At 46.2% G+C, this 21,950-nt stretch overlaps 1 protein-coding gene and 1 long non-coding RNA gene across 4 annotated transcripts in view; one reads left to right on the top strand and one right to left on the bottom strand.

The window, feature by feature from the left end:
• GHR (growth hormone receptor) overlaps positions 1-21,950 on the bottom strand; it is a 247,588-nt gene that overhangs the window by 171,530 nt on the left and 54,108 nt on the right. Inside the window, exon 1 of one of the 3 annotated variants that reach the window (XM_066240414.1) lies at positions 5,799-5,818. The exons of the other annotated variants lie outside the window; for them this stretch is intronic. The gene's annotated coding sequence lies outside the window, so the exon portion shown is untranslated. Of the gene's footprint in view, positions 1-5,798; positions 5,819-21,950 lie in introns of those variants that run through there. 3 annotated transcript variants of the gene reach the window in all.
• Positions 5,939-17,894, top strand: LOC136311232 (uncharacterized). Its single transcript, XR_010726693.1, has 3 exons — positions 5,939-6,067; positions 17,174-17,263; positions 17,373-17,894. It is a non-coding gene; the product is annotated as an uncharacterized lncRNA (long non-coding RNA).

Genomic DNA, 21,950 nt, shown 5'->3' with positions numbered 1-21,950 from the left:
TGGGGAGAGAGCACACTTCTTGGCTTACTGTTTTCACACCCACCCAGTGTTCATTCAAGCCCGAGTTCCAGACATTGACCATTGGAATCCAACAGAATGAAACTGGGATCTTAATTAGGCCTGACTTCCAGATGCATGAAATCATGAAGTGATTCCTCAACCTACGTCCACCATCACTCTCCTCCCTGCTGAACAACAACCCTGCACATGGCCCACACTGTTTAGTTGACACAGAACACAACAGCATTGATCCCACGGAGAAAGGGAAATGCAGCAGCATCTACAGCAGTAAACTGACAGTATTCACTCACAGGAAGAGAGCATACCAGAAGGCGGAGAAGGAAAAACATGAGAATAGTTGTACACAGTAGCTGTGTGCACGAGAGAGACACCAGCCTCTGCCAAAGTCAACTATACGGAAAAGAAAACTGGTTTCACCAGGAAGGCAGAACTGCTTTCTGGATTGGCAACCGTTTTCCTTTAGAGTCGTCTTTGCTCTTCTGGAAGGGACCAGGTTCCAGGTTTCTATGAGACTCTACGGATCAGGGGAAGCAGCAGCTAACGTGTTTAGCAAACTCACATTAAGAGTCTGCTTGTGTAAGATACTGCATTTTGGCGGAGCCTGCCCCATGTTCTATAACCTTGTGGCCTAAGTATTTGCAGTGTCACTCTGTGCTCTTGATAAAAAGGTGACTTCCTTCTCTTGGCCACCTTTCATGAGACTGTTTTAGGTTTAGCTGTCCCCATCATTCTTCCTCCTCCAAGATGTCAAAAAATCCCCGGTGACATGGAGAGTCTCATTGGTCCTTACAAGTCCAATTTTCCTTCAGGTGTTAAGAGACTCCACAAAGGAAAACTTACATATAGCTCCTTTACCAAATGGAACTGGAATCACATGACTTAAAAGAACCTCCACTGTCCCTCCCACAATCTTTCATTTCATTCACCCTTCTCATTCTGTAACGACCATGCGTCTTCACCAACGTCCTCACCACAGCAGAGTTCCGGGGACAGGCCCGAGCATCACCTCAGTCCAGATCACTGTCTCTCTTAGGCTGTGCCCCAAGCTTCTAGCTGTATTTCTCCAACCCAGCACCTCCCTTTATGGCTGTTCCACTTCTCCTGGCCCACACTGTGCCTATTTCTCTGAATCGCTTCTTTCTTCCTGCCCCTAGTCCACTTAGGTCCATCATCAGATATAGCTGGCAGTTTGTGTAAACCCAGCTGACCCTTGCTTTTTGAGGATCATACATTCTAACAGAAGGGATGAGAGATCTGGTTATCAGAGAAGCAACATGGGAGAACCCCCCGAGAAGTACAGTGTGAATTTCTGTTTTCACTGTGGACTGTCGGGTCTGTCTATCCAAAGAGGTGCTCTTGCTCCTGGGAGATTTGCAGAACAAATCAGAGCCATTTGTAAGCAGCCGAATTCCTGTATGCAAAATCTAAAACGTAGGTCAGAGGCATCCACTGACTTTAGCAAATCTTTTATTATAATTAGCCACTTGTCTTCAAGACCAGTTCTGGTTCCAGAGCTTGCCAATTTGGACTTGGGAAAATAACATTCTGAGCAAAGTAGGTTTTATTTTATTTTGATTTTCCTGTAAGTAATAAAATAATTTTTTCAAGGACCTACAGGATAGTAAAACATTTTTATATTGGCCTCATTAATGTTTCCAGCCAACTCATGCTTAATCTCCAGAAAGAGGGAGGAGGGAAAGAAGGAAGGTAACGTGCATAAGCTAAAATCACAGATAATCCCCCAACCTCTTTAATGAGTTTTATCCTCATCCTGCTAAGCCTTTTATCAGAGCTGCTAAGAAATAACCAATGCGACATATTTATGTTTCATCTCATGTGTTTCCTCTCCCCTGGACTGCTAATGAGCTGTGAAGTGGCCAAAGATAGCCGGCCTCCTCAGTCATTTGAATACCACGCAAGATGCAGTGCACTTCGCATTCCAGGCCCGGGGAGTGTGACTGAAGAGGCTCAGTGGGCACTTCACGCCCGAAGAGCTGCCCCTACACAACAGAAGACTCCCCAAGAGGTACATTTATAGGCGATGGGGTGTAAAAGCATCAACTTTCTAGCAACTATCTGACTGTTGGAATTTGGCTACATCCCTCTACAGATGCGGAACTGTGGAGGAATTTATGAATGACACAACCTGTTGGTGGCAAGGCCAAGACACGGCTTAAGGAAGAAGGCTACCGTTCTCATCACAAACCTCAGCTAAGGATCCCTCTCCTTCAACCTTGTTTCCCTGATTATTAAAAAAAAAAAAAATATCTCCCAGAACCTAGAGCTCAGGACACCAAGGAATTTCAGGGTGTTAAAAAAGGTTCGAGAGTAGAGTGCTATCACCCCAAATTGAGAGCTGAATCGAACTGGTAGAAGGAACCCAAGTCCCGAGAAAGAGGAAATGTCAGAGCTTTTAGGTCAAGTCAGAAAGTGTTATGGAGTATCTACCTGTACCATGACTTTTATTAATTATAATCTATAAAGCTAGTTCCCAGTGGGCAGCCTGCTAGTTAAGGATTCAGATACAGAGTAAGTTCGCTGTAGAGAAAATGCAGAAATGATATAGCTCATTCATACAAACAATACAAAGGTATATCTGTACATGAATATTTACCCACATATATACATCTATCATATAATCATGAAACAAACAGGTCTTTCTATACATGCCAGGCACTCATCTGAGTACTGGGCACGGGCCACATAAGCTGAGAGCTGACAGTTTCAAGAAGCCCAGGGCTGGTTGGGAAAGATGAGGAGTGGGAAGACTAGTCCAATCATATCACTTAAAACTTTGAGAGCTCCCTAGTTGGATCAAGTCCAAGCACTTTATGGCATATGAGCTACCTCTCTCCTCAGCCTACCCTATGCCCTACATTCAGCCCCCTGCTCCCTGCCTCCATGCCAATTGATTCCCTGTGCTGTTTCTTGAACCTGAACCCGAAGGTCCTTATGATTTTGATTAAATTTAGCTGTAAATTGTAGCTCTAGAAATCCTCTCTCTCTCTCTCCACCCATATATGTGTATATATGTGTGTCTGTCTATCTATCTATCTGTTGGGCAAATGAGTTTGTAAAAATTGTTTTTTGAGTTTGCTTTTATTGTTAAAAATGGTGCTGGGCAGCCACGTGTGTGCTTACCCTCAGAGCAGGGCAGTTGACTGCAAATTGTGGATTGCATTCCTGCTTGGTAGGGGCCATTGTTTTGCAATGTTTGCGAGAGGAAGGATATTGGTGGGCCAAGGTAGTTTTTGCAGACAGAGAAGGAAAAGAAGAGAGAAGCCATGTTTGCAGAGTGAAAGCAGAGAGAATGCAAGGTGCTGAGGAGGAAGCCATGTTAAAAGGGAAAGAGAAGGTGTGCAGATGGGGAACAGAGGTGAGGGGCTTTGGGAGCCGTACTGTGACTGGTGAGGCCTTTGATTCTAGGAGGAACCAGAGAAGATTCACCCGGTTGTGGACCCAGAGAATGTGTCAGGGCTTTGTGAGCTCTGAATGAAGTGTTTTCCCCTGTGTGTTTGCTCATCAGCTGGTGCGAGACTTTAATAAAGAAATGGCTCACCATTTTTTGGCTCCACTGTTTCTTTACCGTCTGCCCGAATCCAGTGAGAACCTGCATGTGAACAACAATGATGGCCGCAACTACTGGCCATACTCTATCTCTCTATCTACCTACCTATCTATCTAATCAGAGACCTCGTCTCCTTCCTCACCCCCATCAACAACCCCTGCGGTACCCAGGTAACAGAAGACAACAAATGGTCACAAGATCTGGACCTCTAGCAGGCTAAAGATAACATCTTGACCTAAGTTATGCCAGCCCTAAAGAGGAATGACCCTCTGGCTACTTTCCCACGAGGCCAGTCAGAGAAATGTCAGTGCAGACCTCAGTGCTGTCCTCGAGACCCGAAGGAATGAGTCATTACCCTTATCCCACTTCTGAACAATCGACTCAGCACAATCCTGATCCCTCTAACCCACAATGTTTTGTGATTTTGCCCTAATCTGTAACCTACATGCCATTGGGCTCCCCATCTCTGGATTGGCCAATTCACCATTAAACAATTTTTCTTTCTATGCTGCAAACTCCTGCTTGTGTGCTTCTTTAGGCAAGGTGGGCGAACCGAAATACTGGGTTCCCAGTAACAAGCCCACCAGGAGCCTGTCCATTTCTGTGCCTGTTAACATGTTGATTCCACTGCCTACAATTCTCTGCATGAGAAATGCTGAACTTGTCATACTCCCCTCCCCCCACTGCTCTCATCACCACCCCTGTGAAGCCTTGCCCAGAACCAGAGGGAGTTAGTCACCATGTCCCTGACCCTGTCCCTGAGATGCCAGTGGACACGAGGTCCTTTCACGGAGTTGCAAGGAAAACATTCCAGGAGACTCATGTATGGAAATTTGAGGCGTGGTGGTAAGATTTATTTGGGTGGAAGCAGAATGCTGGTGCCAGGTTCCCAATGTCTCCTCTCCATGGGTCCTGCCATGGAAAAGCCCAGCCTGGTCTTTATCAGGCTCGGGAGAAATGCCAGGGCCCATAGATTTTGTGCCATTGGCCCAGTCCAGTTTAGTCCATTCCGATCTTTGTTCCCACCAGCGAGCATAGTCTGTGCCCAGCTGTGCTATGGCTGGTGCTGTGCCCAGGTCTGCGCCTGGCCACAGGCAGCTGCTAAGCCCTCCTGGTTGCTATAGAGAGAGAACGCATGTGAACGAACAGGGGTGAGAGCATGTTACCGAGGGAGAAAGAGAACAATTGGAGAGGGTGAGCCCCTTTGTTAGGCTGATTACACTATCTTGGGCTTAGGAAGGACCAGGCACCCTTTGAACTAATCAGTCAATTTCCCAATCTTTCACAGCTTGCACTGGATCCTTAACCTAGCCAATCCATTTCCTAGATCTTCTGGGGTTCTGTGTGCCTTATCCAATCTAATCTTTTTCCCAAGCTAGCCTGACAGGCCCCTATAGCCACCAGCTTGGCTCCTACTGCACATGCCTCTCAAGAGAGGGGAGCTTGCCTCACACCATTTTGACTTCTACTGGACATATGACCAGCAGAGGAATGTTTCCTGGTTTTTTTGTTTTGTTTTAACTTATTCGTTGATTTTAGAGAGATGGAAATTCTTTTTTTGTTCCACTTAGTTGTACATTCACTGGTTGCTTCCGTATGTGCCCTGACTGGGATCAAATCTGCAACCTTGGTGTCTCAGGACTGCGCTCTAACCCAATGGTTAGATTTTCCAGCAACCTTGTAGCAGCTAGAGCACAGGCTAAATCTGAAAAGCTTGTGGACTGAACTCTTAATTGGCAGCACAGGAGCTTCAATTCCTAGAATGGGAAGAAGGAGTGCTTATGTTGTTGAGGGGTACAAAAAGATATATACAACCTGTATCCCAATCTTTTCCCCCAGGATACCCCTTATAACAAATTACTAAGATATCACAGCCTTGAACGTCTGAACCAGCCCAGGGACAGGGGGGCAGGGAGGAAAGAGTACGTAAATCTAATGCATGCCAAAGAAGAAATGAAACCAGGCTGAAAAGCCACTTTCCTGTCACATACAAACACACAAAATCAGAAAAGAGATAAAAGCAGATGGACTCTTCTGGAGGGAAGGACATTCAGCTGAATTCTAAGGAAGGCTGAGTTTGTTCATTCATTCACTCAACAAATGTTTGCATAACGCCTTGCATGTGTGGGGTCATGTTCCAGGCACTGGAGAGATAGCAGAGAAACACAAAGGAAGGAAATGAAACAACTCTCCCCACCCCCATCCTTACCTTCACAGAGTTTATGTGCCCATGTGTGTGGGTCAGGCAGTAAGTGAGCATCCGAGATGATGATAAGCACTATGGAGAAAAATGCCCAGTGACATGCAGGAGAGACTCTGGATGCGGGTGAGGGTGTTGTGCTGTTAAATGGGTCATCAGGGAAGCTGACACTCTGCAGGAAAATAATGACTAAAGATCTGAAAGTGGTGAAGACACCCCGGAGGATTCCTGGAGGTCGAGCACAGGGTGAAGACAAGAGAAAGTGCACAAGTCTCAAGGTAGGTGCTTGCCTCACACTGCTGGGACATGGCCAAGTGACAGGGAGTGAGGACAGGCTGTTCTGTTACAACATGTTTCTAATGCCAGCAATTAGCTCAGGGGCTATTGGTAAATAGTAGAATAATGTTGGTATAACATGGAAACGAGAGCTTTTTTGGGCAGAGAGTGCCAGAATTGCAGCCGTAGCAGGAAAAGAGAAAGCCCTCAGCCGGCTGCTGCACAGACTCGAGTGACATCAGCCCCGTGTCAGGAAAACGGAAGTGAGCACTTGCAAGGGGTGGTCTCCCAGCAGCGAGCCCTTCCCCAAGCTCTCACAAGGCAGCCATTACTGCTTTGGTGGGGGCTGCCATTTTAAAGAATTGTAAAAGAGGTGAGGTCTGCCTCTAGTCTCCATTTCTCATCAACACTATCTTTTGTTTTTTGGAGCACATTTTGCAGAACACAGTTTTACAGGGCACATATGTAGTGTTAGAGCGGAAACATCTGTCCATGGGAAGTCAGGGATTATAGGAAACCAGCTCATGATGGGCCGCACAGGCCTCTGAGCCATGGGGAAGGGCTCTGAGCAGGGAAGGAGATAGGGCAATGTGTAGGGAAGGGGAGTGGGGTTGTAGGGGAGCGGGGGAGGGAGGGTGGGCAGGTGCCAGGAGATAGACTCGCTGGGGCCCTTCCCATAATCCAGCGGAGAGAGGACGGTGGCAGAGTCCAGGAATGTGGCAGTGGAACTGGTGTGAAATGGTTAGAATTTGCTCAGGAACTGGCTTTGGGAAACGAGAGAGAGGAAGGAGTCAAGACAACTCCAGTATTGTTTTAGTCTAAGCAAATGAAGGACAGAGGTGTCTCCAATGGGGATGGGCCTGGCTGAAGGACGATCAGTTAAGGGTGACCAATTCCATTTCAGAAGGGTCCTTGTCATAGGCCTGTAGAGCATGAGGTGGAGAGTTCAACCAAGCCCAGAGCTCAGGGGAGACAAACTTGGAAGTTTTTAGCATATAAAACATTATTTAAAGCCACCACGGTAAATGTATTCAAATCTCCCCCCCCCCATATTGATTTTTCAGCAACCCCACCAGCAGCTGGAGCACAGGCTAATATCGACAGAGCCCATGGGTTGAATGTTTAATGCTCAGCACATGAGCTTGGGTCCCTGGGATGGGAGCAGCAGGTGCTTTTGGTGGCAAAGGGACACAGAACAAAAGGCCCGAGTCCCAGTTCCTGGGTTGTTCTGACAGTTGGAGGTTGGGGTGGTGGGCAGGAGGAGGCACAGGACTTACAAGGAAGGCCTGTGAGGGGTGAGCTCAGTCAGGGAGACCACACAAAGGAGGGTGGGTGCCTGAACAGGTACAGGAAGGCGAAGACCAGGGACTTGCTACTGAATTTAGCTACCGGGATGATCCCGTGACCAAGCCCCGTTTCTAACTGCCGTCCCACCGTAACCAATGGAGTACGGACAATTCCTCCGGGGAGTTTTGCTGAAAAAAGAGGTTAGAAAATGGAGCAGTGGCTAAAGAAAGACATAAGACCAACAATTGTATGTTTATTTATTTTGATCACATTAGGGCTTTACAGCATATGATCCAGTGGAGAAAAAAAAAAAACAGATAATGAAAGAGAAGAAGAGAAACATCGCTGGGGTGATGTCCCCGCCTAAAGGCAAGAAGGGAAGCAAGTGGAGAGGTGTGATTAGAAGCTCCTGCTAACAGGAGGAGGCGTGGCGCATGAGCACCGATTTTTAGAGATGAGCAGATGTGGTGAAACCTGTTGGATTCTCGTAATGGCCTCTGGCTTGTTGGGGGGCAGGGTTGGCAGTAAAATTGTAAGAAATATCATCTGTACAGAGGTAGGCTGTGAGGAGAGAGGGCAAGGCGTGCCACAGTTATTAAGGAGTGGGAAAGGAAATGGGCAAGGGAAGTGTGGGGGCACTGCCAGTCATTACTAAGGGTTCAGTGAGGGAGTGGCTACGAATTTACAGTGAAACAGTGTGTCATGTTTGTTTTGTCCAGTGTCATTTTGTTCTCAGGGACAGGCATGATGTAGGCCAGGGGTTCCCAAACTTTTTACACAGGGGGCAAGTTCACTGTCCCTCAGACCGTTGGAGGGCCGGACTATAAAAAAAACTATGAACAAATCCCTATGCACATTGCACATATCTTATTTTAAAGTAAAAAAACAAAACGGGAACAAATACAATATTTAAAATAAAGAGCAAGTAATTTTTTTTTTGTATTTTTTTGAAGTTGGAAACGGGGAGGCAGTCAGACAGACTCCCGCATGCGCCCAACTGGGATCCACCTAGCATACCCACCAGGGGGCGATGCTCTGCCCATCTGGGGTGCCGCTCCACTGCAACCAGAGCCATTCTAGCGCCTGAGGCAGAGGCCACAGAGCCATCCTCAGCGCCCGGGCAAACTTTGCTCCAGTGGAGCCTCAGCTGCAGGAGGGGAAGAGAGAGACAGAGAGGAAGGAGAGGGGGAGGGGTGGAGAAGCAGATGGATGCTTCTCCTGTGTGCCCTGGCCGGGAATCGAACCCGGGACTCCTGCACACCAGGCCAACGCTATACCACTGAGCCAACCGACCAGGGCCAAGAACAAGTAAATTTAAATCAACAAACTGACCAGTATTTCAATGGGAACTAGGCTCCTCTCACTGACCACCAATGAAAGAGGTGCCCCTTCCGGAAGTGTGGCAGGGGCCGGATAAATGGCCTCAGGGGGCCGCATGCGGCCCACGGGCCGTAGTTTGGGGACCTCTGATGTAGGCGGACAGCTGGATTTCACCTGGGCTGGGATTTTGCTGGATTCAAGTATGATGAAGCAAGGAAGCATGAAAGGTTATGATAATGAACTGTGATGGCTTGAATGGTGTACTTCTCCCAAATTCTCATGTTGAAATCCTATCACCCAAAGGTGATGGGATTAGTATGTGGGGCCTTTCAGAGGTGATTAGGTCATGAGGTTTTTGCGAAAGGAATTAGTGCCCTTAGAAAAGTGACTCCCCAGAGCTCCCTAGCCTCTTCCACATGTGAGGACACAAAGAGAAGTCTGCAGTCAGAAAAAGGCTCTCACCTGACCATGACCCTCAGACTCCTAGCCTCCAGAACTGTTAGCAATAAATTTCTTCTGTTTACAAGCCACACAGTCGGTGATATTTTTTATAGCAGCTCAAGAAGACGAAAGCAGGAACCATGGAGTATGGCATGTGATACAGACGTTTATTTCTTGTCAGCTGAGAATGCAGCGTTAATCAGCACAGGCTTTAAGCAACTGTCATACAGCAAATGAGAGTCCCTCGGTATACGTTTCATCACACAGTGACATCTTTCCCCCTTTTTTAAAAATGTTCTCTTTCCCTTTCTAGTGGGTGAAACGACAGTAACACCAAACACAAACTTCCTGTTGGGAAATGAGTAAGATGTGTAGTAGCCCCACTTGTGCTGAGAATGATCACTTTCTGAGGCTCACGATTTATAATAAAGAGTTTGCCAACCCTGCTCTCACACAAGGGCTTCTGGAGACTGTGGGAGCCGGCAGGCTATGGGACAGAACATTGCTATGTAGCTGTGAAATCATCTGCAAGTCATTTCGTGCACTTCCCGCCTTACTTTCTTCTCTCTGGATCTTCCCCCACCAGGGAGCTGTAGGGTGCACCCTCTCAGTCTCTTCACACCATAAGGACCTGAGTGATGGGACAGGCTGAACCGACGTGCAATTCTGGTTGCTGACAGGCACTACAAGTGGATTTGAAAGAAAGTTTCAGAAAGTGGATGCTAACCCAAGATCAAATGAGGTCAGGGCCCTGAATTCCTTGAATATACCATTCTTCTTTGGCAGCTTGAATACACCATTCTTGTGGGGTCCTAACATAGCATTTCCCACTGGGCGGGTTGTTCTCTGCTTGGCCCTTCTCCTCCTGCAGATCCATTCTAGGTCTTTCCTCCAACACCTCACTCCTTGATTGCTATGTCCTGAATCTCTGGGCTCCCCTTCTGGCTAACTCCCTCCTAGGTTTGAACAATAGCGATTAGAAAGTTGAAAGAGAGGTCAAGGATGACGTCCTCTGGATCCTTGTGTTCAGGCAGAGCCTAAGTCCCTGCAGGATTCTGCTTCTGTCGTGTGGCCCCTCCTCGTGGCTCTGCTCTGCCGGAAGGAGAACACTGTCTCCTGCCACAACCGCTCCAGGTCCAGGGGTAGTAACAGCCTCTGGCAGCAAGGGTCCCTGTGCCTCAACATGCCTTGTTGGTGACCTTAATCCCACCCACCCTTCTGTACACCTCCCCTTCCTTAGGATCTCTTGATGCTTGTTAGACTCTGTTTTGCCCTGGCTGGATGGCTCAGTTGGTTAGAGCTTCATCCCAAAGCACAGAAGTTGTTGGTTCAATCCCTGATCAGGGCACATATAGGAACAGATCGATATTCCTGTCTTTCTCTCTCTCCTTTCCTCTTTCTAAAATCAATAAAATAAATAATTTTATTTATTTGTTTATTTATTTACCTAATTTATTCATTGAAAGGAAGTGAGGCAAGAGACAGACTTCTACATGGGCTTTGACCAGGATCTGCTCGGCACACCCACTAGAGGGTGATGTTCTGCCCATCTGGGGCGTTTCTCCATTGCTCAGCAACTGAACTCTTCTTAGCTCCTGAAGCAGAGGCCATGGAGCCATCCTCAGTGCCCAGGGCCAACTCGCTCTAATTGAGCCATGACTGCAGGAGGGGGAGGTAGAGAGAGAGAGAGAGAAAGAGAGGGAGAGAGGAGAGAAACAAGAGGGGGGTGGAGAAGCAGATGGCACTTCTCCTGTGTGCCCTGACTGGGAATCTAATGTGGGACATCCACATGACTGGCTAACACTCTACTACTGAGCCAACCAGCCAGAGCCAATAAACATTTTTTAAAAGGGTTTTAAGTTAAACTCTGTTTCTTGCCACTACCCTAACTGACACCATTTCAGATCCTATCCTGTGTAATTATATAGCTGCATTTTGGTGCTGAGGCTGCGAGAACCAAAAAGCAAGTCCCAGACATATATATGCAACACATTCTCTCATTCATTCACTCATTCATTCATTCATTCAATGTAGGTGAATAGGCTAACAACCATGTCTCGTTCAACAAAAATTCAGAATCCTTTACTTTGAGAACTTCAGAATGACTTAACACGGAGCCAGGCATACAAATAGACTTTATTCAATAAAATTTTCACTTCCCGAATCAAAGGACACTTACAAAGGTTAGTGGTCATCTGCTATTCAACAATTGCTCAAAAGACTGCTGAAATATTTTTCCATTAACTGTGACCCTTATGCTGTAATTATTTTGATGACAGAGCTGATTCGATACCCTACATTTGATCAGTCAGCTATCAGGTTGTTTGGAGGTTCTCCTAACCTTAAAAAAGGGCCTTGAGATTCTTTCTTCAGAGAATGAAGCACAAAGGAAATGAGAAGGATGTTAATATACTTCAAAAAAGTTCTCCACAGTAACAACGGGCCTATTTGAGAGCTAAATTGTGCCAAATGTCAAAAGATTAGTACTGTAATACAATCTTATATTTACCCAAGATTAGCTGGGCTGTAAAGCCTGAGGTCAAAGAATACTGCTGTTGATTTTCCGTGAACTTGCTTAATAATCAACTGTTACGAGCCCGTTCCTATTTCCTTGTGAGGACCCAGGATCCTGAAAAGTCTACGGGGAAATCTGCTGTCAGTATCCAGGTGAACTCAGGTCAGAGTAAAATTTCTAAAGAAAATCTATGAGTCCAGTGGATTCTTATCTTAAGGATAATAACTTTGCAGACTGGGCAATGTCACTGGTGATGTGACATCAAACAGACGTCAACAGTACATTGCACAAGATACACAGTCAATAAAGTCCTGCCAGCAGGACTGACATGTATCCCCATTGAGAATAAATAGGTGATCTACGGTTCAGTCTACTGAAGTGGAGCAAGAATATTCTGCTTTGGAAAATGAAGTGAGCAAAGGACAACAGGTTAGCAACTTTTTAGATCTTTATTCCTTAGAAATATGTTCAAGTGAACAAGACAAATATCAGTTCAAATTCTGTCTTTGCCTTAATGACTTCATTAATCTTTGGCATGTAAACTAATATCTTAAGTCCCCCTTTTATCATCCAAAATATAGGAAAAATTAGTCCCTTTGCTTCACAGATTCCATCAGTTATAAGATGCCTCATCAAACTTTAAAATGGCTTTTGGAAAAGAAAGAAAGAAAGACATTATCACATTATATATACTTACTAATTACATAATGTATCCTAATTTCATAAATATCAAACTGGATAAGATATAATTTAGGAAACAGGACAAGGTAACCATCTCACTAAGAGTGTCATGTGAAACAAATAAGAAAGAATGCAAAATTCCTCACAGTCCCTGGCTCTGGAGCAGGCTCTTCTAAACCTGATGATGTTTTATCATCAGCATCAACATCAGCATTAAGAAGGAGAAGCAGCCATTAAGATTTTTGCTCAAATATATTTCAGTTCAAAATACCATGAAATTTGGAAGGTAAAATGTATCGTAGAGAGACGGTTCTCTTTGCTTGATAGATAATCTGCACAGATGGTAAAATAAAGTTAAGTGACTTAGCCAAGTGCTCTAAATAATTGCAGGATCAAAATTAGGACCCACATCTATTTGTCTGATTATTATTAGTAATAATAATAACAACAACAAAAGTAATAACATAAGTGCTTACTATGTGCCAGGTTCTGAAGTAAGTGCTTCATGTAGGTAGAGTCATCCCAGTGATCCAATGTGACAGTGTACGAGGCATTAACCCCATTTTATGGAAGAAGCTGGAAGCCGCGTGCAAGATAAGTGAATCTTGTAAGGGCACACTCTCGCTTAGAATCAGAACTCCGATTCAAACCCAGGTCTGCTCGACTCCAAAGCCTGGACTCTTCCCACTGAACCAATGCCTCCTGCCTAGCTTCTCCCTTGCTTCTCCTTGGATTGGTTCACTGCTGGAGGACGTATATTTTTAACACAACCACTACTACATCCACAAGAGCAAGGACAGTGTTACCTATTTTTTTGACCGTGCACACAGCACAGAAAGGGTCCCGGGTAGATGCTCAAAAAAAATGTTTGCTGATGTGGTGTGACAGCATTAAGAAAAATGGTTTGTAAAAGCAAAAAACAAACAAAACCATGAATGCTGAAGCACTCAAAACAAGCGAACTCTGGACAAAACTGCTCAGAGGATGACTTGTACCCAGATACCATCCCTTTTCAAGAAGGGAGTCCTTGCTTCTTTAATTGCCCCTGGTTCATCAGTTCAGGAATCGGGCTTGAAGATAAATCCTCTTCAGCTCGATGTGAAATTCTAGCATATTCTCCAGCTGGTCCGGTGCCAGTCCTGCCTTCGTTAGCAGCCAACAGCTCCCAACATGCACACCGAAGCTCCCTCGAGGCAGGGCAAGCCCGAGAGGCTGCAGGTGAAATGTGACTGTCCTTAAGAATGAGGGACCACATCCAGCTGGCCCATGTGACCCTGCTCCACTAGGCAGCCAAACGCCCACAGCCATGTGGTGTTACCCCATGCCTCTCCTCCACGGTGAAAAGAGAACAAAGCCCCTCCCAAGATCACACAGACACCCAGAATATGAGGTGAGGACATCCCAGCAGTCACAGAGAAGGTGCCGTAACCGAAGTCCTCACAACCTCGCCTCCGCCTGGAGAAGACAGTCATCCTTTAGCAGGACACAGAGCTCATACTGGAGGCTGAGGCAGGAGTGTCATGTGAGGGATGTGAAGGCAAATCACGGGAGATCTTCTCCTGTTTCTTCCTCAAAATTGAGTTCCTTCCTCCTTCCTGCCTGGCCTGGCACCCTCTCTTCCCATTAAAGATTTGGCACCGAATCTGGTGAACTGGACCAGGGCCCACGGTCAGAAACAATCTGGTTGTATCACTTCCTGGACCAGATACATAACATCATCCAACCTGGGCTCTGCATACAAACTATTGCTTTGTGAGTTAGTCTAAACTTCCTATCAGAACTCAGCTAAAACAAGAGACCATGGTGCTCCGTAGGGTGGTAGGTCTCATATTTAAAAACCATTAAGAGATGTGCAAACACATACTCCAATTGCATGGTCTACCTGGTCAAAGCTGTGGATACAGATAATGTATACATTTAGTGCACCCTTAATGCTTTCCGTCAGCTCCCCCTTTCTATTATCCCACCCCCCCCCTGAAGCACAGGCCCGCTGTTCCAAGTTCTACTGAATTTTCTATTGGAACATTTATAACAGTTTCCGATAATGTCTATCATCCTCTTGGTCCAAAACAAGGTCAAAAGCATTTCCTGAGGTCTTTCAATAAGCCACATCAGAGTATGAAGCTTTCCTTTTATTGCTCAGAGGCTTGTGCACAGGGGAAACTTTGGAACACGATGGGAGAAAAATTAGATTCGTACCCGACAGGGGAGTGTTCTGTTTCAGAGACTCTGGTCATCACAAGCTAAAGTTAGATGGAGCCTGAGGCGCCACACCAGGCAGTACACCTTGTAATCAAGTCGTGTGCATTCCAGAACACGCTGTACCTTTCCTTCTGCGGTGTTCTCACGGTCTACTTGCACACCATCTGAATCTGATCATTTTCCTGCCTCTGCTTTCTCCTTCAGATCAGGAGCTGACCCCATGGAGAGAACAGGATGCGCTCTCTCTCTCTCTCTCTCTCTCTCTCTCTCTCTCTCTATATATATATATATATATATATATGTTAAACATCTCTAAGATTTCAAAAATTGCCAAGAAAAGTATAATTTTAACATTTTATTCAATAATAATTCTGTGCCTCCACTGTTGAAAATTTCAGGCTAGTGTTTGAGCCCCTGAGGTTTATCATAATCATACAGCTTGTGCTACAAAATGTAGTCTGTAGACATCAGGGTCCTGTCCTATAAAAAATGAGAAGGGGCCCTGAAGGTCTCTGAGGTCCTTCTCTGTCTTGTGACTCTCTTTCTCCCACCTGCTGGGTTCTGTACCTGTGGATGGTATGGCTGAGCAGCACTCCTGACCAGAGGAAGTGCGGGCAAATGCTTTAAGGTGGTCTGAATGACGACCTGCCCTTTGAGACTGCTTAGTTTGGTAGCAGTTAACAAGACAGATGAAAGAGCTGCTCTGAGCTTAGCAAAATCATCTATTTGCCAAGCACAGTGATTTCAGGATCTTCCTATCAGCACTTGGTCGGTACAGTTTGCAGATGAGCTTATTTTCAAAAGTTTTCCATCTTTAGGGCCTTTTATTTTGTCATGCCCCTCCCCCAACTGTTATCTTTACAGATCTGGCTGCTTTCCTTAGTCTATAGCAGGGGTCCCCAAACTAGGCCCCAGCAGGCCACATGTGGCCCCCTGAGGCCATTTATCTGGCCCCCACCACACTTCCGGAAGGGGCACCTCTTTCATTGGTGGTCATTGAGAGGAGCACATTGACCATCTCATTAGCCAAAAGCAGGCCCATAGTTCCCATTGAAATACTGGTCAGTTTGTTGATTTAAATTTACTTGTTCTTTATTTTAAATATTGTATTTGTCCCCATTTTGTTTTTTTACTTTAAAATAAGATATGTGCAGTGTGCATAGGGATTTGTTCATAGTTTTTTTTATAGTCCGGCCCTCCAACGGTCTGAGGGACAGTGAACTGGCCCCCTGTGTAAAAAGTCTGGGGACCTCTGGTCTATAGCAAGGGTTCTCAGCCAGGAAGACTTTTCTCCCCTCCTTGGCATTTGGCAATGCTGGGGTTAACTTCTGGTTGTCACAAGTTGGGGGAAGTCTGTTATGGGCATCTGAGAGGGAGAGACCAGGGCTGCTGCTAAACACCCTACAGTGTGAGGGGCTGTCCTTACCATAAACATTGGTCTGACCCAAAATGTCAACAGTGCCAAGATTAGGAAGCCCAGATCTAGAAAAAGGAGGGAGAGAGGAGGAAGAGAGGGAAGGAGAGAGGAGGAAGACAGGTATGGAGAGAGAGAGAAATGAGGGAGGGGAAAGAGGTAGAGAGGAAGGGAGGGAGGAAGGGAGGGAGGGAAGGAAGAAAGGAGTTAGTTAAAACCAGCGTTCCTCTGTGGCAATACTTTCTCTAGAAGGAACACTTGTTGGCCTATGTGTGATTGACTCACTGCACACATGTATGTCACCTGCCAAGACGCTATTTCTGGGTTTGTGACCTTTGAACTCTCTTACACTTATGGCAGTTTATTTTAAAATCCCCTCCCTCCTGGTCCCTAACACAGCGTCCAGTCGTCACGCTGCAACAAAGTTTTAGCACTCTGCAGGGCAACGGAGTGCAGGCCCAGCTCCCCTGAGCTGGGTGGCTCCCCAGGTGACTAGACAGGGTGGGGAACGTTTTCCTCTGCAGGCTGAAGCTCCTGGGATTTTAGAACACGCTGTTCTCCTGAGGCCCTGTGCCTGGCAGCACACATACACACACGTGCACGCGTGCACAACCCCTCCCTCTGCTGTGGCTAGGCAGGTATGGGGCAAGCACTCAGGCCTTTGATGACTTGGACAGGAAGAGTACTTCCTCATCAAAGTGAAAACTCCTGCCTCCCTCAGGTCTGGAGCTTACGTGCCACCAACAAGGAGCCGCAGGGAATGGCAACGGGACATAACACGCTCCGACTCCACAGTAGTCAGCGGGCAGGTGCCAGACGCTTCCATAGCAGTGAGGGCTCTGTAGGTGCTGCACCTGTTCCTGTAGTCTCTCGTGACCTTCCCCACCTAGGGGATTCTGGATGGTCTACGAGACACCTGTGGGCCGTGCACAGCTCGGAGACACGGGCGTCATCAGCCTTCCCCAACAAAGATGGGGACGGCCAGCAGTGACCCCCTCCCCCTCCCCCCATGGGCCTTGTCTGACTACCGGAGCCCAAGGAGATCATTCTGGCTGGAGGTCTCTGTCCTGCACCAGAGCAGAGAGGGATACTGACCATTATCTGACCAAGTCCACTTGAAATGAGAAAGAATAAGACCCATGCATTCAGACCAGAGATCTTCAATCTTTCCGTGCACCAGAGGGGCATCTTGGAAGACACAGTAAGTTGTCTATTTAGTAACAGTTCTGCCCGGCCATGTTTCCACAGAACATATTTTATGGGGGTGGCAGTGTGCCGACCTTAAAACAACAAACAAAAAGTCCCAGTTCCCTTGCAGAAAGATGCCGACTAACAAAGGTAAGTTGAAGTCACCAAGTAGGACATTTAAGAAAGAGAACAAACCTGGCTGGCCTAACCGTTTACCTTTTGCCCTCCACCCTTCCTCTACTTCTGGCCTGGAACACAGTGCCTAGCTCTCCTGCAGCTGTTCTGTGAGCATGAGAAAGAAGACAATATGGGAAGGATTACGATGGCAACGCCAAGAGCAGCTCGTGACACTTGCTGATACAGAGACTACACGACTGATAACATGGGAACTTCGCAATTTAATTTTTCTGTCTCAGTTACATGAAGTGTAATATTATCTCCCTTGCAAGGTTATCATGAAGATTTCAATGAGATAATGTGTGCTTAATTGCCTCACAGTGGCTGATAAAAGTTGGTTTCAAAATCAACCAATGAAGCCTTCCTTTCTCCCTTCCAATCAAATCTCCAGATTTAAGGAGAAATGAAGCCAGGCTTCCTCGCTACTAGCTGACAACTGAACAGGCCTCTGTCTGAAGTATGTTTTGATTTGATGGCCTTTGGCACTGATGCAACTGAGTAAACAAGCCCCTGAGTGATGTTCAACCATTCTTATCTCACAGCACACACAGACTAATTACTCCACGTCTGTGGCACACCAAAAAAAATACATTGTTTTGCAGATCTGACCAAAATACAGGTATTGTTTGGATTCACACCAGATGGGCATTATTGTGTTGGCTATTGTCTTTGTGTTATTTGACAGTGAGGGAAAAGAGGTCAGTGCCCCTGACTAAATAGTCCGGAACTGTATGTTTCAAAAATTCTTGCAGTACATTGGCTGAAAAATTGCTGCCCTCAGCAAATAAAAGGATGCCCTTCAAGGTGAGCAACAGGAGGCCAGGCCTTGCCAGGCTGGAGCAGGAAAGTGTGGCTGTGCTCAGTAGGGAACCCAAGAATATCTGAAATAAAGCAAACATCAGGAAGTATCTCAACTCCCCTTATAGCTCAAGAGAGTCACCCTTCAGGGCCAGGATGGCACAAGGAAAAGCAGAGAGGGAGCGCTCCCTGCACGGCTCCAGGGCCTGCAGACCTTCCCGCCCCCAATCCACAAGTACACACACGATTTTGACACCTATGAACAGATGCAAGTCCTCTGTGAACAGATGCCTCCTTTCTGATCTTTTCTACTAAGAAAATCATAGAACTCCACCACTTCTCTTTTCTAGCCCACAGTTCTTTGGCACCATGTGAATAGGATGACTTTCTCTCTTTAAAGCAGACTGCAGCAAACTTCCACTGCAAAGGGCCAGCGAGAAAATAGCTTTGGCTTTGTGGTCCTTGGGATCTCTGTTTCACCTCTGCTGTGGCAGTGAGAGAGCAGCCACTGCAACGCTGATAATTCCTGAGAGTGGGCATGGCTGCCTTTCAGTTGGTGCTTACAAAACAGGTGGGCTCCAGTTTGGGGTTGTGCTAACGCAAACCAGAAACACTGGGTAATCAATAAGACTCTCTCATCGATAATTATTCCCATGAAACAAAGCAGAGGGCCCCAAGTGGAAACCAACAGAGAAAAATGTCCAATGGGAGTGGCAGGCATTCCTAAGTTAGAAAGTGTTTACCATGCAAAGCCAAAGATGTTCAAAGATGAATGCCAATTGTGATAAGCAGAGAAGTGAATAAAATCATCTATTAACTACAGCATGGGAGTTCCACATGAAGGTCAAGGTAACTATTAGGAATGAATGGGAAATACCAGGGAGAATCTCAGTCCTTGGTGGTCCTTTGAGCACAAAAGCAGGTTAAGAGGCAGAACTGTGAGTTCGGGGCAGCAGCAGAACACAAGGTCCACAGTGATGTCCTCCTGATGCCTGAGGCCCCTCACTCGGGCCCCAGCACCACTCGGCATTGGTGTTGGTCACAACTTTGCTTTCTTCCTTCCTCCTATGCAAAGTGTTTCTCTGATGAAACCACTTAAAGGGGTGGCGTGTGGAGAGAGATGAGAACAATAAAGAGAGAATGCAACAGAGGAACTCAGAGTCCAAGGGGGACCACCAGGCCTGGCACACTTCAGAAAGGCTGGTCTCTGTGGCTAGGCTACTGCCTCCTGCAAACGGACCTTCATGTCTACTGTTCTTCAGACTTTGAGCTCCCCTCCAACTTTTCTGGGTAAGTAACAGCCAATCCTTTTGAAGGACTCGCATCGTGCCCATGTTCTAACACATTACCTACACCTCTGTTGAGCCTTTTGATCCTCAACAGGTGAGGTAGGTCTTACTATCTTCTCACTGAACAGAGGAAACAACGGAAGCATAGAGAGGTCAAGTCATTTCCCCAGGGCTACACAGCCAAGAAGTGGCAGAGCTGAAACTGGATCCCAGACAGTCCGGCTCCAGAGCCTGTGCTCCCAGCCCCCACGTCACCCTCCGTGTGACAGTCTTCCTCCTCCATGTCCTAGCAGCCAGCCCTGACTGCACCTCACACCACAGCTCCACTCCACTCTCCCCTGTGCGCAGCCTTCGGGCTTCCATTTTCTCAAGAAAATGATTTAACACAGACTTCAGATACAGTTGCTGATTTATAGGAAATAAAGAGGACAGGAAGGGAAGTGGAAGGACACAGCGGGTAGGAAACCCTCAGAATCCAGACTGCAACTAACTCTTCAGGAGAAACAACTCAGTCTTTGTAATGACTAGATGATAAGAGAACCAGTGATCGATGTGGAACCTAAAGATTAAGAGACTTCTAACCACTTTCAATGCAGACCTGATTTAGAGCCAGATTCCAATAAACCAACTATGAAAAACAAATTATGACATTTATGAGACAACTGTAATTTGAACACTATCTGAATAGTCAATGATTTAAAACTTTTAAAAAATATAACAATGGTATTGTAAATATACCTCTAAAATGCTTATCTTTTAGAGATTTATTCTGAAATACTAATGAATAAAACGAAATGATGTCTGGGATTTGCTTCCAAATAATATGAGAGGGGGCAATTGGGTGTAACAGAAATGACACAAAATTGGCCATGAATTGATTACCATGGAAACCGGGTGAGAGGTATTTGGGGATTCATTACGCTATTCTGCTTACTTTTGTACATGTTGAACATTTTACATCATAAGAGTCTCATAAAAGTTTGAAGCAGAGACACAGCAGGGTTTAAGAATAAGACTTCAGGCAAGGAGGAGGGTCCGGATTTATCAGTATGTCATCTGTATGTGTGTCCTCACCAGCATATAATTTAAGGCGCAAGGGGAGAGTTCAGATGGAACGCAACTATGGGACGAAGGTGCTCTAACTCCTGAAAGATAAACCTTGGAGATGCGAGGGTAACCTGCAAGTAAGTTCCTTAAGGAACAAATTGCTTGAATAGCAATCCAGTATATTCTCTCAGAGCAATTAGTCACAGTCCTCTGTCACCCGCCGGCCAACACTGCACCGCGCTCTGACAAGCTCAGGGTTAGGGATATGGGGAGGATGACAACCACACTCATAGGTCTCAGGGCTGGAGGATGAAAAGGAGGGGAAGAGGGGCATCTCTCTGCACACATGAGACAGGGAAAGGCCACGTGGTGTCGTGTTCAAAGCACTGTCCCAAGAGACCTAGGTTTCAATCCCAGCCTCACAACCGATCTGCTGAGCGACTTTTGATGGTCACTTAATCACTGTGGACCCTGACTGTTTTATCTATAAATTGAGGGATTTGAATTAAAATTCCTATAAAGATCCCTAATCCAAAGGATAACTAAAGATGCACGCTCTTGAAAGGCAGCCAGAACACTGGACGCGACAGATCACTCAGTTCCAGTCTAGTGAGAGCGCCTCTGAAATGTTAGCGCTGAGTCACAGAGCCCTGGGTTCTTGGTGAGGCAAAGAAACAAGGTGAAGTTAGTGAAGTCAGGAAGAGACCATATTGAATAAAATGGAGTGTGAAAAGAAATGTGCTCTACACTGGGATCAACCTTTCAATCAAGGGGATAAATTATGAATAGAAATGGGATGAAAACAACAGATGAGAATAAATAAATTTTCTGCCACAACACTGCAAACTCTGGGTATTCAACCACCCGTGGTTGCCAATTGTCCTGAAGGCAATCTGCCCTGAATTCAACAACTGTAATCAGACATTGGACAAGGCACACCTGAGACTTACAAACTTCACAGGCCAAATAACACTGCCTCAACTCCCAGAGACTAGACTCCCACAATGCAATGTATGATCTTCCATTTGGTGCCCCAAGATCAGGCACAACTGTAGATCTGTATCGCGACAGAGATGTATCCAGATACCAGGCCTTAAACTTTCTGCATGTCATTAGATCTTCCACAGGATTTTAAGAAAATAGTTGGTCCAGTCTCCTAAATGACCTTCCAAAAAGAGCAAGTCATTGGAGATGATGAAGGAGCCTGGGACACTGAACTGGTTGATAACACTTCTGACCTTAAATTACAGGAATTATTCACTAATCAAGAAGAACTAATTCACTTTGCTTAGAAAGCCTAATTATTTCTGAGCTTGTGCTTCCCCTTCTGACACCAAGTAGCTCTTCACAAAGCAGGGAGGTTCCCAATGGTGTTCCCTCAACTGGTCTTGACAAGAGAAGAGATGAGTCATTGGCACAGCCTGGCACCATCTCATCTGTAACAACTCTTCACCCAGGGTGAAGTCACGGCGCCCCAGAACCAGGGAGCTTTCTCCCTTCCCCTCCTCTCCCCCCTCCCCCTCTTC

The sequence above is a fragment of the Saccopteryx bilineata genome, chromosome 1, assembly GCF_036850765.1.
Source record: "Saccopteryx bilineata isolate mSacBil1 chromosome 1, mSacBil1_pri_phased_curated, whole genome shotgun sequence".
Classification (NCBI taxonomy): Eukaryota; Metazoa; Chordata; class Mammalia; order Chiroptera; family Emballonuridae; genus Saccopteryx; species Saccopteryx bilineata.
This window is presented reverse-complemented; position numbering and strand designations above follow the sequence as displayed.